Source organism: Bombus affinis, chromosome 8, assembly GCF_024516045.1.
Source record: "Bombus affinis isolate iyBomAffi1 chromosome 8, iyBomAffi1.2, whole genome shotgun sequence".
In the NCBI taxonomy this organism is placed as follows: domain Eukaryota; kingdom Metazoa; phylum Arthropoda; class Insecta; order Hymenoptera; family Apidae; genus Bombus; species Bombus affinis.
This window is the reverse complement of record NC_066351.1, coordinates 182,315-197,876: the sequence shown is the minus strand read 5'-3', so window position 1 is coordinate 197,876 and position 15,562 is coordinate 182,315.

Sequence of the window (15,562 nt, the reverse complement as noted above, 5' to 3'; positions counted from 1 at the left end):
ATAGTAATAGTAAATGGCGCTATACGTTATATCGTTATAGTATATAACGTTATACGTTATATCGATATAGTACATAACGCTATACGTTATATCGTCATTGTATATAACGTTATACGTTATGTCGATATAGTATATAACGCTATACGTTACATCGTTATAGTATATAACGTTTTACGTTATATCGATATAGTATATAACGCTATACGTTATATCGTAATACTACATAACGTTATACGCCATATCGTTATACTATATAACGTTATACGATATATAGTAATAGTATATAACGTTATACGTTATATCGATATAGTACATAACGCTATACGTTATATCGTCACTGTATATAACGTTATACGTTATGTCGATATAGTATATAACGCTATACGTTATATCGTAATACTACATAACGCTATACGTTATATCGTAACACTACATAACGTTATACGCTATATCGTAATAGTATATAACGTTAAACGATACATCGTTATAGTATATAACGCTATACGTTATATCGTCATTGTATATAACGTTATACGTTATGTCGATATAGTATATAACGCTATACGTTATATCGATATAGTATATAACGTTATACGTTATATCGATATAGCATACAATGCTATACGTTATATCGTTATACGCTATATCCTTATACTATATAACGTTATACGATATATAGTAATAGTATATAACATTATACGTTATATCGATATAGTATATAACGTTATACGTTATATCGTAATAGTATATAACGTTATACGTTATATCGATATAGTATATAACGTTATACGTTATATCGTAATACTACATAACGTTATACGTTATATCGATATAGTATATGACGTTATACGTTACATCGTTATAGTATATAACGTTATACGTTATATCGATATAGTATATAACGTTCTACGTTATATCGTTATAGTATATAACGTTATACGTTATATCGTTATAGTATATAACGTTATACGTTATATCGAGATAGTATATGACGTTATACGTTACATCGTTATAGTATATAACGTTATACGTTATATCGTTATAATATATAACGTTATACGTTATATCGATATAGTATATGACGTTATACGTTATATCGTAATACTACATAACGTTATACGTTATATCGTAATACAACATAACGTTATACGTTATATCGTTATAATATATAACGTTATACGTTATATCGATATAGTATATGACGTTATACGTTATATCGTAATACTACATACCGTTATACGTTATATCGTAATACTACATAACGTTATACGTTATATCGTAATAGCATATAACGTTATACGATATATCGTAGTACTACATAACGTTATACGTTATATCGTAATAGTATATAACGTTATACGTTATATCGATATAGTGTATAACGTTATACGTTATATCGATATAGTATATAACGCTATACGCTATATCGTTATACTATATAACGTTATACGATATATAGTAATACTACATAACGTTATACGTTATATCGTAATAGCATATAACGTTATACGATATATCGTAATACTACGTAACGTTATACGTTATATCGTAATAGTATATAACGTTATACGTTATATCGATATAGTATATAACGTTATACGTTATATCGTTATAGTATATAACGTTATACGTTACATCGTTATAGTATATAACGTTATACGTTATATCGATATAGTGTATAACGTTATACGTTATATCGTTATAGTATATAACGTTATACGTGATATCGTTATAGTATATAACGTTATACGTTATATCGATATAGTATATAACGTTATACGTTATATCGTAATACTACATAACGTTATACGTTATATCGTAATAGTATATAACGTTATACGATATATCGTAATGCTACATAACGTTATACGCTATATCGTCATAGTATATAACGTTATTCGTTATATCGTAATAGTATATAACTTTATACGATATATAGTAATAGTAAATGGCGTTATACGTTATATCGTTATAGTATATAACGTTATACGTTACATCGCTACAGTATATAACGTTATACGTTATATCGATATAGTATATAACGCTATACTTTATATCGTAATACTACATAACGTTATACGCTATATCGTTATACTATATAACGTTATACGATATATAATAATAGTATATAACGTTATACGTTATATCGTAATAGTATATAACGTGATACGTTATATCGTAATAGTATATAACGTTATACGTTATATCGATTTAGTATATAACGTTATACGTTATATCGATATAGTATATAACGTTATACGTTACATCGTTATAATATATAACGTTATACGTTACATCGTTATAGTATATAACGTTATACGTTACATCGTTATAGTATATAACGTTATACGTTACATCGTTATAGTATATAACGTTATACGTTATATCGTTATAGTATATAACGTTATACGTGATATCGTTATAGTATATAACGTTATACGTTATATCGTAATAGTACATAACGTTATACGTTATATCGTAATAGTATATAACGTTATACGATATATCGTAATACTACATAACGTTATACGTTATATCGTCATAGTATATAACGTTATACGTTATATCGTGATAGTATATAACGTTATACGTTATATCGATATAGTATATAACGCTATACGTTATATCGATATAGTATATAACGCTATACGTTATATCGTAACACTACATAACGTTATACGCTATATCGTTATACTATATAACGTTATACGATATATAGTAATAGTAAATGGCGTTATACGATATATCGTTATAGTATATAACGTTATACGTTACATCGTTATAGTATATAACGTTATACGTTATATCGATATAGTATATAACGTTATACATTATATCGTAATACTACATAACGTTATACGCTATATCGTTATACTATATAACGTTATACGATATATAGTAATACTACATAACGTTATACGTTATATCGATATAGTATATAACTCCATACGTTATATCGTAACACTACATAACGTTATACGCTATATCGTAATAGTATATAACGTTAAACGATACATCGTTATAGTATATAACGTTATACGTTATATCGATATAGTATATAACGCTATACGTTATATCGTAACACTACATAACGTTATACGCTATATCGTTATACTATATAACGTTATACGCTATATAGTAATAGTATATAACGTTATACGTTATATCGATATAGTATAAAACGTTATACGTTACATCGTTATAGTATATAACGTTATACGTTATATCGATATAGTATGTAACGTTATACGTTATATCGATATAGCATATAACGCTATACGTTATATCGTAATACTACATAACGTTATACGCTATATCGTTATACTATATAACGTTATACGATATATAGTAATAGTATATAACGTTATACGTTACATCGATATAGTAAATAACGCTATTCGTTATATCGTCACTGTATATAACGTTATACGATATGTCGATATAGTATATAACGCTATACGTTATATCGTAATACTACATAACGTTATACGCTATATCGTTATACTATATAACGTTATACGAAATACAGTAATAGTATATAACGTTATACGTTATATCGTAATAGTATAAAACGTTTTACGCTATATCGCAATTGTATATAACGTTCTACGTTATATCGTTATAGTATATAACGTTATACGTTATATCGTAATACTACATAACGTTATACGCTATATCGTTATACTATATAACGTTATACGAAATATAGTAATAGTATATAACGTTATACGTTATATCGTAATAGTATAAAACGTTTTACGCTATATCGCAATTGTATATAACGTTCTACGTTATATCGTAATAGCATATATCGCTATACGATATATCGTAATACTACGTAACGTTATACGTTATATCGTAATAGTATATAACGTTATACGTTATATCGATATAGTATATAACGTTATACGTTATATCGTTATAGTATATAACGTTATACGTTACATCGTTATAGTTTATAACGTTATACGTTATATCGATATAGTGTATAACGTTATACGTTATATCGACATATTATATAATGCTATACGTTATATCGTAATACTACATAACGTTATACGCTATATCGTTATACTATATAACGTTATACGATATATAGTAATAGTATATAACGTTATACGTTATATCGATATAGTATATAACGTTATACGTTATATCGATACAGTATATAACGCTATACGTTATAGCGTAACACTACATAACGTTATACGCTATATCGTTATTCTATATAACGTTATACGTTATATCGTAATAGTATATAACGTTTTACGTTATATCGTCATAGTATATAACGTTATACGTTATATCAATATAGTATATATCGTTATACGTTATATCGATATAGTATATAACGTTATACGTTATATCGATATAGTATATAACGCTATACGTTATGTCGTAATACTACATAACGTTATACGCTATATCGTTATACTATATAACGTTATACGATATATAGTAATAGTATATAACGTTATACGTTATATCGTAATAGTATATAACGTTAAACGATACATCGTTATAGTATATAACGTTATACGTTATTTCGTAATAGTATATAACGTTATACGTTATATCGATATAGTATATAACGTTATACGTTATATCGATATAGTATATAACGTTATACGTTACATCGTTATAGTATATAACGTTATACGTTATATGGATATAGTATATAACGTTATACGTTATATCGATATAGTATATAACGCTATACGTTATATCGATATAGTATATAACGTTATACGTTACATCGTTATAGTATATAACGTTATACGTTATATCGTTATAGTATATAACGTTATACGTTATATCGATATAGTATATAACGCTATACGTTATATCGATATAGTATATAACGCTATACGTTATATCGTAACACTACATAACGTTATACGCTATATCGTTATACTATATAACGTTATACGATATATAGTAATAGTAAATGGCGTTATACGTTATATCGTTATAGTATATAACGTTATACGTTACATCGTTATAGTATATAACGTTATACGTTATATCGATATAGTATATAACGTTATACATTATATCGTAATACTACATAACGTTATACGCTATATCGTTATACTATATAACGTTATACGATATATAGTAATACTACATAACGTTATACGTTATATCGTAATAGCATATAACGTTATACGATATATCGTAATACTACGTAACGTTATACGTTATATCGTAATAGTATATAACGTTATACGTTATATCGATATAGTATATAACGTTATACGTTATATCGTTATAGTATATAACGCTATACGTTATATCGATATAGTATATAACGTTATACGTTACATCGTTATAGTATATAACGTTATACGTTATATCGTTATAGTATATAACGTTATACGTTATATCGATATAGTATATAACGCTATACGTTATATCGATATAGTATATAACGCTATACGTTATATCGTAACACTACATAACGTTATACGCTATATCGTTATACTATATAACGTTATACGATATATAGTAATAGTAAATGGCGTTATACGTTATATCGTTATAGTATATAACGTTATACGTTACATCGTTATAGTATATAACGTTATACGTTATATCGATATAGTATATAACGTTATACATTATATCGTAATACTACATAACGTTATACGCTATATCGTTATTCTATATAACGTTATACGATATATAGTAATACTGCATAACGTTATACGTTATATCGTAATAGCATATAACGTTATACGATATATCGTAATACTACGTAACGTTATACGTTATATCGTAATAGTATATAACGTTATACGTTATATCGATATAGTATATAACGTTATACGTTATATCGTTATAGTATATAACGTTATACGTTACATCGTTATAGTATATAACGTTATACGTTATATCGATATAGTATATAAAGTTATACGTTATATCGATATAGTATATGACGTTATATGTTATGTCGTAATACTACATAACGTTTTACGTTATATCGTAATAGTATATAACGTTAAACATTACATCGTTATAGTATATAACGTTATACGTTACATCGTTTTACTATATTACGTTATACGATATATAGTAATAGTATATAACGTTATACGTTATTTCGTAATAGTATATAACGTTAAACGTTACATCGTTATAGTATATAACGTTATACGTTATATCGATATAGTATATAACGCCATACGTTATATCGTAACACTACATAACGTTATACGCTATATCGTAATAGTATATAACGTTAAACGATACATCGTTATAGTATATAACGTTATACGTTATATCGATATAGTATATAACGCTATACGTTATATCGTAACACTACATAACGTTATACGCTATATCGTTCTACTATATAACGTTATACGCTATATAGTAATAGTATATAACGTTATACGTTATATCGATATAGTATATAACGTTATACGTTACATCGTTATAGTATATAACGTTATACGTTATATCGATATAGTATATAACGTTATACGTTATATCGATATAGCATATAACGCTATACGTTATATCGTAATACTACATAACGTTATACGCTATATCGTTATACTATATAACGTTATACGATATATAGTAATAGTATATAACGTTAAACGTTACATCGTTATAGTATATAACGTTATACGTTATATCGATGTAGTATATAACGCTATACGTTATATCGTAACACTACATAACGTTATACGCTATATCGTTCTACTATATAACGTTATACGCTATATAGTAATAGTATATAACGTTATACGTTATATCGATATAGTATATAACGTTATACGTTACATCGTTATAGTATATAACGTTATACGTTATATCGATATAGTATATAACGTTATACGTTATATCGATATAGCATATAACGCTATACGTTATATCGTAATACTACATAACGTTATACGCTATATCGTTATACTATATAACGTTATACGATATATAGTAATAGTATATAACGTTATACGTTACATCGATATAGTAAATAACGCTATTCGTTATATCGTCACTGTATATAACGTTATACGTTATGTCGATATAGTATATAACGCTATACGTTATATCGTAATAGTACATAACGTTATACGCTTTATCGTTATACTATATAACGTTATACGATATATAGTAATAGTATATAACGTTATACGTTATATCGATATAGTACATAGCGCTATACGTTATATCGTCATTGTATATAACGTTATACGATATGTCGATATAGTATATAACGCTATACGTTATATCGTAATACTACATAACGTTATACGCTATATCGTTATACTATATAACGTTATACGAAATATAGTAATAGTATATAACGTTATACGTTATATCGTAATAGTATAAAACGTTTTACGCTATATCGCAATTGTATATAACGTTCTACGTTATATCGTTATAGTATATAACGTTATACGTTATATCGTAATACTACATAACGTTATACGCTATATCGTTATACTATATAACGTTATACGATATATAGTAATACTACATAACGTTATACGTTATATCGTAATAGCATATATCGCTATACGATATATCGTAATACTACGTAACGTTATACGTTATATCGTAATAGTATATAACGTTATACGTTATATCGAAATAGTATATAACGTTATACGTTATATCGTTATGGTATATAACGTTATACGTTACATCGTTATAGTTTATAAGGTTATACGTTATATCGATATAGTGTATAACGTTATACGTTATATCGACATATTATATAATGCTATACGTTATATCGTAATACTACATAACGTTATACGCTATACCGTTATACTATATAACGTTATACGATATATAGTAATAGTATATAACGTTATACGTTATATCGATATAGTATATAACGTTATACGTTATATCGATACAGTATATAACGCTATACGTTATATCGTAACACTACATAACGTTATACGCTATATCGTTATTCTATATAACGTTATACGTTATATCATAATAGTATATAACGTTTTACGTTATATCGTCATAGTATATAACGTTATACGTTATATCAATATAGTATATAACGTTATACGTTATATCGATATAGTATATAACGTTATACGTTATATCGATATAGTATATAACGCTATACGTTATGTCGTAATACTACATAACGTTATACGCTATATCGTTATACTATATAATGTTATACGATATATAGTAAAAGTATATAACGTTATACGTTATATCGTAATAGTATATAACGTTAAACGATACATCGTTATAGTATATAACGTTATACGTTATTTCGTAATAGTATATAACGTTATACGTTATATCGATATAGTATATAACGTTATACGTTATATCGATATGGTATATAACGTTATACGTTACATCGTTATAGTATATAACGTTATACGTTATATGGATATAGTATATAACGTTATACGTTATATCGATATAGTATATAACGCTATACGTTATATCGATATAGTATATAACGTTATACGTTACATCGTTATAGTATATAACGTTATACGTTATATCGTTATAGTATATAACGTTAAACGTTATATCGATATAGTATATAACGCTATACGTTATATCGATATAGTATATAACGCTATACGTTATATCGTAACACTACATAACGTTATACGCTATATCGTTATACTATATAACGTTATACGATATATAGTAATAGTAAATGGCGTTATACGTTATATCGTTATAGTATATAACGTTATACGTTACATCGTTATAGTATATAACGTTATACGTTATATCGATATAGTATATAACGTTATACATTATATCGTAATACTACATAACGTTATACGCTATATCGTTATACTATATAACGTTATACGATATATAGTAATACTACATAACGTTATACGTTATATGGTAATAGCATATAACGTTATACGATATATCGTAATACTACGTAACGTTATACGTTATATCGTAATAGTATATAACGTTATACGTTATATCGATATAGTATATAACGTTATACGTTATATCGTTATAGTATATAACGTTATACGTTACATCGTTATAGTATATAACGTTATACGTTATATCGATATAGTGTATAACGTTATACGTCATATCGATATAGTATATAACGCTATACGTTATATCGTAATACTACATAACGTTATACGCTATATCGTTATACTATATAACGTTATACGATATATAGTAATAGTATATAACGTTATACGTTATATCGATATAGTACATAACGCTATACGTTATATCGTCATTGTATATAACGTTATACTTTATGTCGATATAGTATATAACGCTATACGTTATATCGTAATACTACATAACGTTATACGCTATATCGTTATACTATATAACGTTATACGATATATAGTAATAGTATATAACGTTATACGTTACATCGTTATAGTATATAACGTTATACGTTATATCGATACAGTATATAACGTTCTACGTTATATCGATATAGTATATAACGTTATACGTTATATCGATATAGTATATGACGTTATATGTTATGTCGTAATACTACATAACGTTTTACGTTATATCGTAATAGTATATAACGTTAAACATTACATCGTTATAGTATATAACGTTATACGTTACATCTTTTTACTATATAACGTTATACGATATATAGTAATAGTATATAACGTTATACGTTATATCGTAATAGTATATAACGTTAAACGTTACATCGTTATAGTATATAACGTTATACGTTATATCGTAGTAGTATATAACGTTATACGTTATATCGTAGTAGTATATAACGTTATACGTTATATCGATATAGTATATAACGCCATACGTTATATCGTAACACTACATAACGTTATACGCTATATCGTAATAGTATATAACGTTAAACGATACATCGTTATAGTATATAACGTTATACGTTATATCGATATAGTATATAACGCTATACGTTATATCGTAACACTACATAACGTTATACGCTATATCGTTATACTATATAACGTTATACGATATTTAGTAATAGTATATAACGTTATACGTTATATCGTTATAGTATATAACGTTATACGTTACATCGTTATAGTATATAACGTTATACGTTATATCGTAATAGTATATAACGTTAAACGTTACATCGTTATAGTATATAACGTTATACGTTATATCGTAGTAGTATATAACGTTATACGTTATATCGTAGTAGTATATAACGTTATAAGTTATATCGTCATAGTATATAACGTTATACGTTATATCGTAATAGTATATAACGTTATACGATATATAGTAATAGTAAATGGCGTTATACGTTATATCGTTATAGTATATAACGTTATACGTTACATCGTTATAGTATATAACGTTATACGTTATATCGATATAGTATATAACGTTATACGTTATATCGATATAGTATATAACGTTATACGTTATATCGATATAGTATATGACGTTATATGTTATGTCGTAATACTACATAACGTTTTACGTTATATCGTAATAGTATATAACGTTAAACATTACATCGTTAAAGTATATAACGTTATACGTTACATCTTTTTACTATATAACGTTATACGGTATATAGTAATAGTATATAACGTTATACGTTATATCGTAATAGTATATAACGTTAAACGTTACATCGTTATAGTATATAACGTTATACGTTATATCGTAGTAGTATATAACGTTATACGTTATATCGTAGTAGTATATAACGTTATACGTTTTATTGATATAGTATATAACGCTATACGTTATATCGTAACACTACATAACGTTATACGCTATATCGTTATAGTATATAACGTGATACGATATATCGTAATACTACATAACGTTATATGTTATATCGTCATAGTATATAACGTTATACGTTATATCGTAATAGTATATAACGTTATACGATATATAGTAATAGTAAATGGCGCTATACGTTATATCGTTATAGTATATAACGTTATACGTTACATCGTTATAGTATATAACGTTATACGTTATATCGATATAGTATATAACGTTATACGTTATATCGATATAGTATATAACGTTATACGTTATATCGATATAGTATATGACGTTATATGTTATGTCGTAATACTACATAACGTTATACGTTATATCGTAGTAGTATATGACGTTATACGTTATATCGTAATACTACATAACGTTATACGTTATATCGTAATACTACATAACGTTATACGTTATATCGTTATAGTATATAACGTTATACGTTACATCGTTATAGTATATAACGTTATACGTTATATCGATATAGTACATAACGCTATACGTTATATCGTAATACTACACAACGTTATACGCTATATCGTTATACTATATAACGTTATACGATATATCGTAATAGTATATAACGTTATAAGTTATATCGTAATACTACACAACGTTATACGTTTTATCGTAATACTACATAACGTTATACGTTATATCGTAACAGTATATAACGTTATACGATATACAGTAATAGTATATGGCGTTATACGTTATATCGTTATAGTATATAACGCTATACGGTATATCGTAATACTACATAACGTTATACGCTATATCGTTATACTATATAACGTTATACGATATATAGTAATAGTATATAACGTTATACGTTATATCGTAATAGTATATAACCTTATACGTTATATCGTAATAGTATATAACGTTATACGTTATATCGTAATAGTATATAACGTTATACGTTATATCGATATAGTATATAACGTTATACGTTATATCGTTATAGTATGTAACGTTATACGTTATATCGATATAGTATATAACGTTATACGTTATATCGATATAGTATATAACGTTATACGTTATATCGATATAGTATATAACGTTATACGTTATATCGATATAGTATATAACGTTATACGTTACATCGTTATAGTATATAACGTTATACGTTATATCGATATAGTATATAACGTTATACGTTATATCGATATAGTATATAACGTTATACGTTATATCGATATAGTATATAACGTTATACGTTATATCGTAATAGTATATAACGTTATACGATATACAGTAATAGTAAATGGCTCTATACGTTATATCGTTATAGTATATAACGATATACGTTACATCGTTACAGTATATAACGTTTTACGTTATATCGATATAGTATTTAAAGCTATACTTTATATTGTAATACTACATAACGTTATACGCTATATCGTTATACGATATAACGATATACGATATATAGTAATATTATATAACGTTATACGTTATATCGTAATAGTATATAACGTTTTACGTTATATCGTAATAGTATATAACGTTCTACGTTATATCGCTATAGTATATAACGTTATACGTTATATCGATATAGTATATGACGTTATACGTTATATCGATATAGTATATGACGTTATACGTTATATCGTAATACTACATAGCGTTATACGTTATATCGTAATACTACATAACGTTATACGTTATGTCGTTATAGTATATAACGTTATACGTTGCATCGTTATAGTATATAACGTTATACGTTATATCGATATAGTACATAACGCTATACGTTATATCGTAATACTACACAACGTTATACGCTATATCGTTATACTATATAACGTTATACGATATATAGTAATAGTATATAACGTTATAAGTTATATCGTAATATTACATAACGTTATACGTTTTATCGTAATACTACACAACGTTATACGTTATATCGTAATAGTATATAACGTTATACGATACATAGTAACAGTATATAACGTTATACGTTATATCGTAATAGTGTATAACGTTATACGTTATATGGTACTGGTATATAACGTTATGCGTTATATCGATATAGTATATAACGTTATACGTTATATCGTTATAGTATATAACGTTATACGTTATATCGATATAGTATATAACGTTATACGTTATATCGATATAGTATATAACGTTATACGTTATATCGTTATAGTATATAACGTTATACGTTATATCGATATAGTATATAACGCTATACGTTATATCGTAATACTACATAATGTTATACGTTATATCGTTATAGTATATAACGTTATACGTTACATCGTTATAGTATATAACGTTATACGTTACATCGTTATAGTATATAACGCTATACGTTATATCGTAATACTACATAACGTTATACGCTATATCGTTATACGATATAACGTTATACGATATATAATAATAGTATATAACGTTATACGTTATATCGTAATAGTATATAACGTTATACGTTATATCGTTTTACTATATAACGTTATACGGTATATAGTAACAGTATATAACGTTATACGTTATATCGTAATTGTATATATCGTTAAACGTTACATCGTTATAGCATATAACGTTATACGTTATATCGTAGTAGTATATAACGTTATAAGTTATATCGTAATATTACATAACGTTATACGTTTTATCGTAATACTACATAACGTTATACGTTATATCGTAATAGTATATAACGTTATACGATATATAGTAATAGTATATGGCGTTATACGTTATATCGTTATAGTATATAACGCTATACGTTATATCGTAATACTACATAACGTTATACGCTATATCGTTATACTATATAACGTTATACGATATATAGTAATAGTATATAACGTTATACGTTATATCGTAATAGTATATAACGTTATATGTTATATCGTACTAGTATATAACGTTATACGTTATATCGATATAGTATATAACGTTATACGTTATATCGTTATAGTATATAACGTTATTCGTTATATTATATAACGTTATACGTTATATCGATATAGTATATAACGTTATACGTTATATCGATATAGTATATAACGTTATACGTTATATCGATATAGTATATAACGTTATACGTTATATCGATATAGTATATAACGCTATACGTTATATCGTAATACTACATAACGTTATACGTTATATCGTTAAGTATATAACGTTATACGTTACATCGTTATAGTATATCACGTTATACGTTACATCGTTATAGTATATAACGCTATACGTTATATCGTAATACTACATAACGTTATACGCTATATCGTTATACTATATAACGTTATACGATATATAATAATACTATATAACGTTATACGTTATATCGTAATAGTATATGACGTTATACGTTATATCGTTTTACTATATAACGTTATACGGTATATAGTAACAGTATATAGCGTTATACGTTATATCGTAATTGTATATATCGTTAAACGTTACATCGTTATAGCATATAACGTTATACGTTATATCGTAGTAGTATATAACGTTATACGTTATATCGATATAGTATATAACGCTATACGTTATATCGTAACACTACATAACGTTATACGCTATATCGTTATACTATATAACGTTATACGATATATAGTAATAGTATATAACGTTATACGTTATATCGTAATAGTATATAACGTTATACGTTATATCGTAATAGTGTATAACGTTATACGTTATATCGATATGGTATATAACGTTATACGTTATATCGATATAGTATATAACGTTATACGTTACATCGTTATAGTATATAACGTTATACGTTATATCGATATAGTATATAACGTTATACGTTATATCGATATAGTATATAACGCTATACGTTATATCGTAATACTACATAACGTTATAGGCTATATCGTTATACTATATAACGTTAAACTATATATAGTAATAGTATATAACGTTATACGTTATATCGATATAGTACATAACGCTATACGTTATATTGTAATACTACACAACGTTATACGCTATATCGTTATACTATAGAACGTTATACGATATATAGTAATAGTATATAACGTTATAAGTTATATCGTAATACTACATAACGTTATACGTTTTATCGTAATACTACATAACGCTATACGTTATATCGTAATACTACATAACGTTATACGCTATATCGTTATACTATATAACGTTATACGATACATAGTAATAGTATATAACGTTATACGTTATATCGTAATAGTGTATAACGTTATACGTTATATCGATATGGTATATAACGTTATACGTTATATCGATATAGTATATAACGTTATACGTTATATCGATATAGTATATAACGTTATACGTTATATCGATATAGTATATAACGTTATACGTTATATCGTTATAGTATATAACGTTATACGTTATATCGATATAGTATATAACGTTATACGTTATATCGATATAGTATATAACGTTATACGTTATATCGATATAGTATATAACGTTATACGTTATATCGATATAGTATATAACGTTATACGTTACATCGTTATAGTATATAACGTTATACGTTATATCGATATAGTATATAACGTTATACGTTATATCGATATAGTATATAACGTTATACGTTATATCGATATAGTATATAACGTTATACGTTATATCGTAATAGTATATAACGTTATACGATATACAGTAATAGTAAATGGCTCTATACGTTATATCGTTATAGTATATAACGATATACGTTACATCGTTACAGTATATAACGTTTTACGTTATATCGATATAGTATTTAAAGCTATACTTTATATTGTAATACTACATAACGTTATACGCTATATCGTTATACGATATA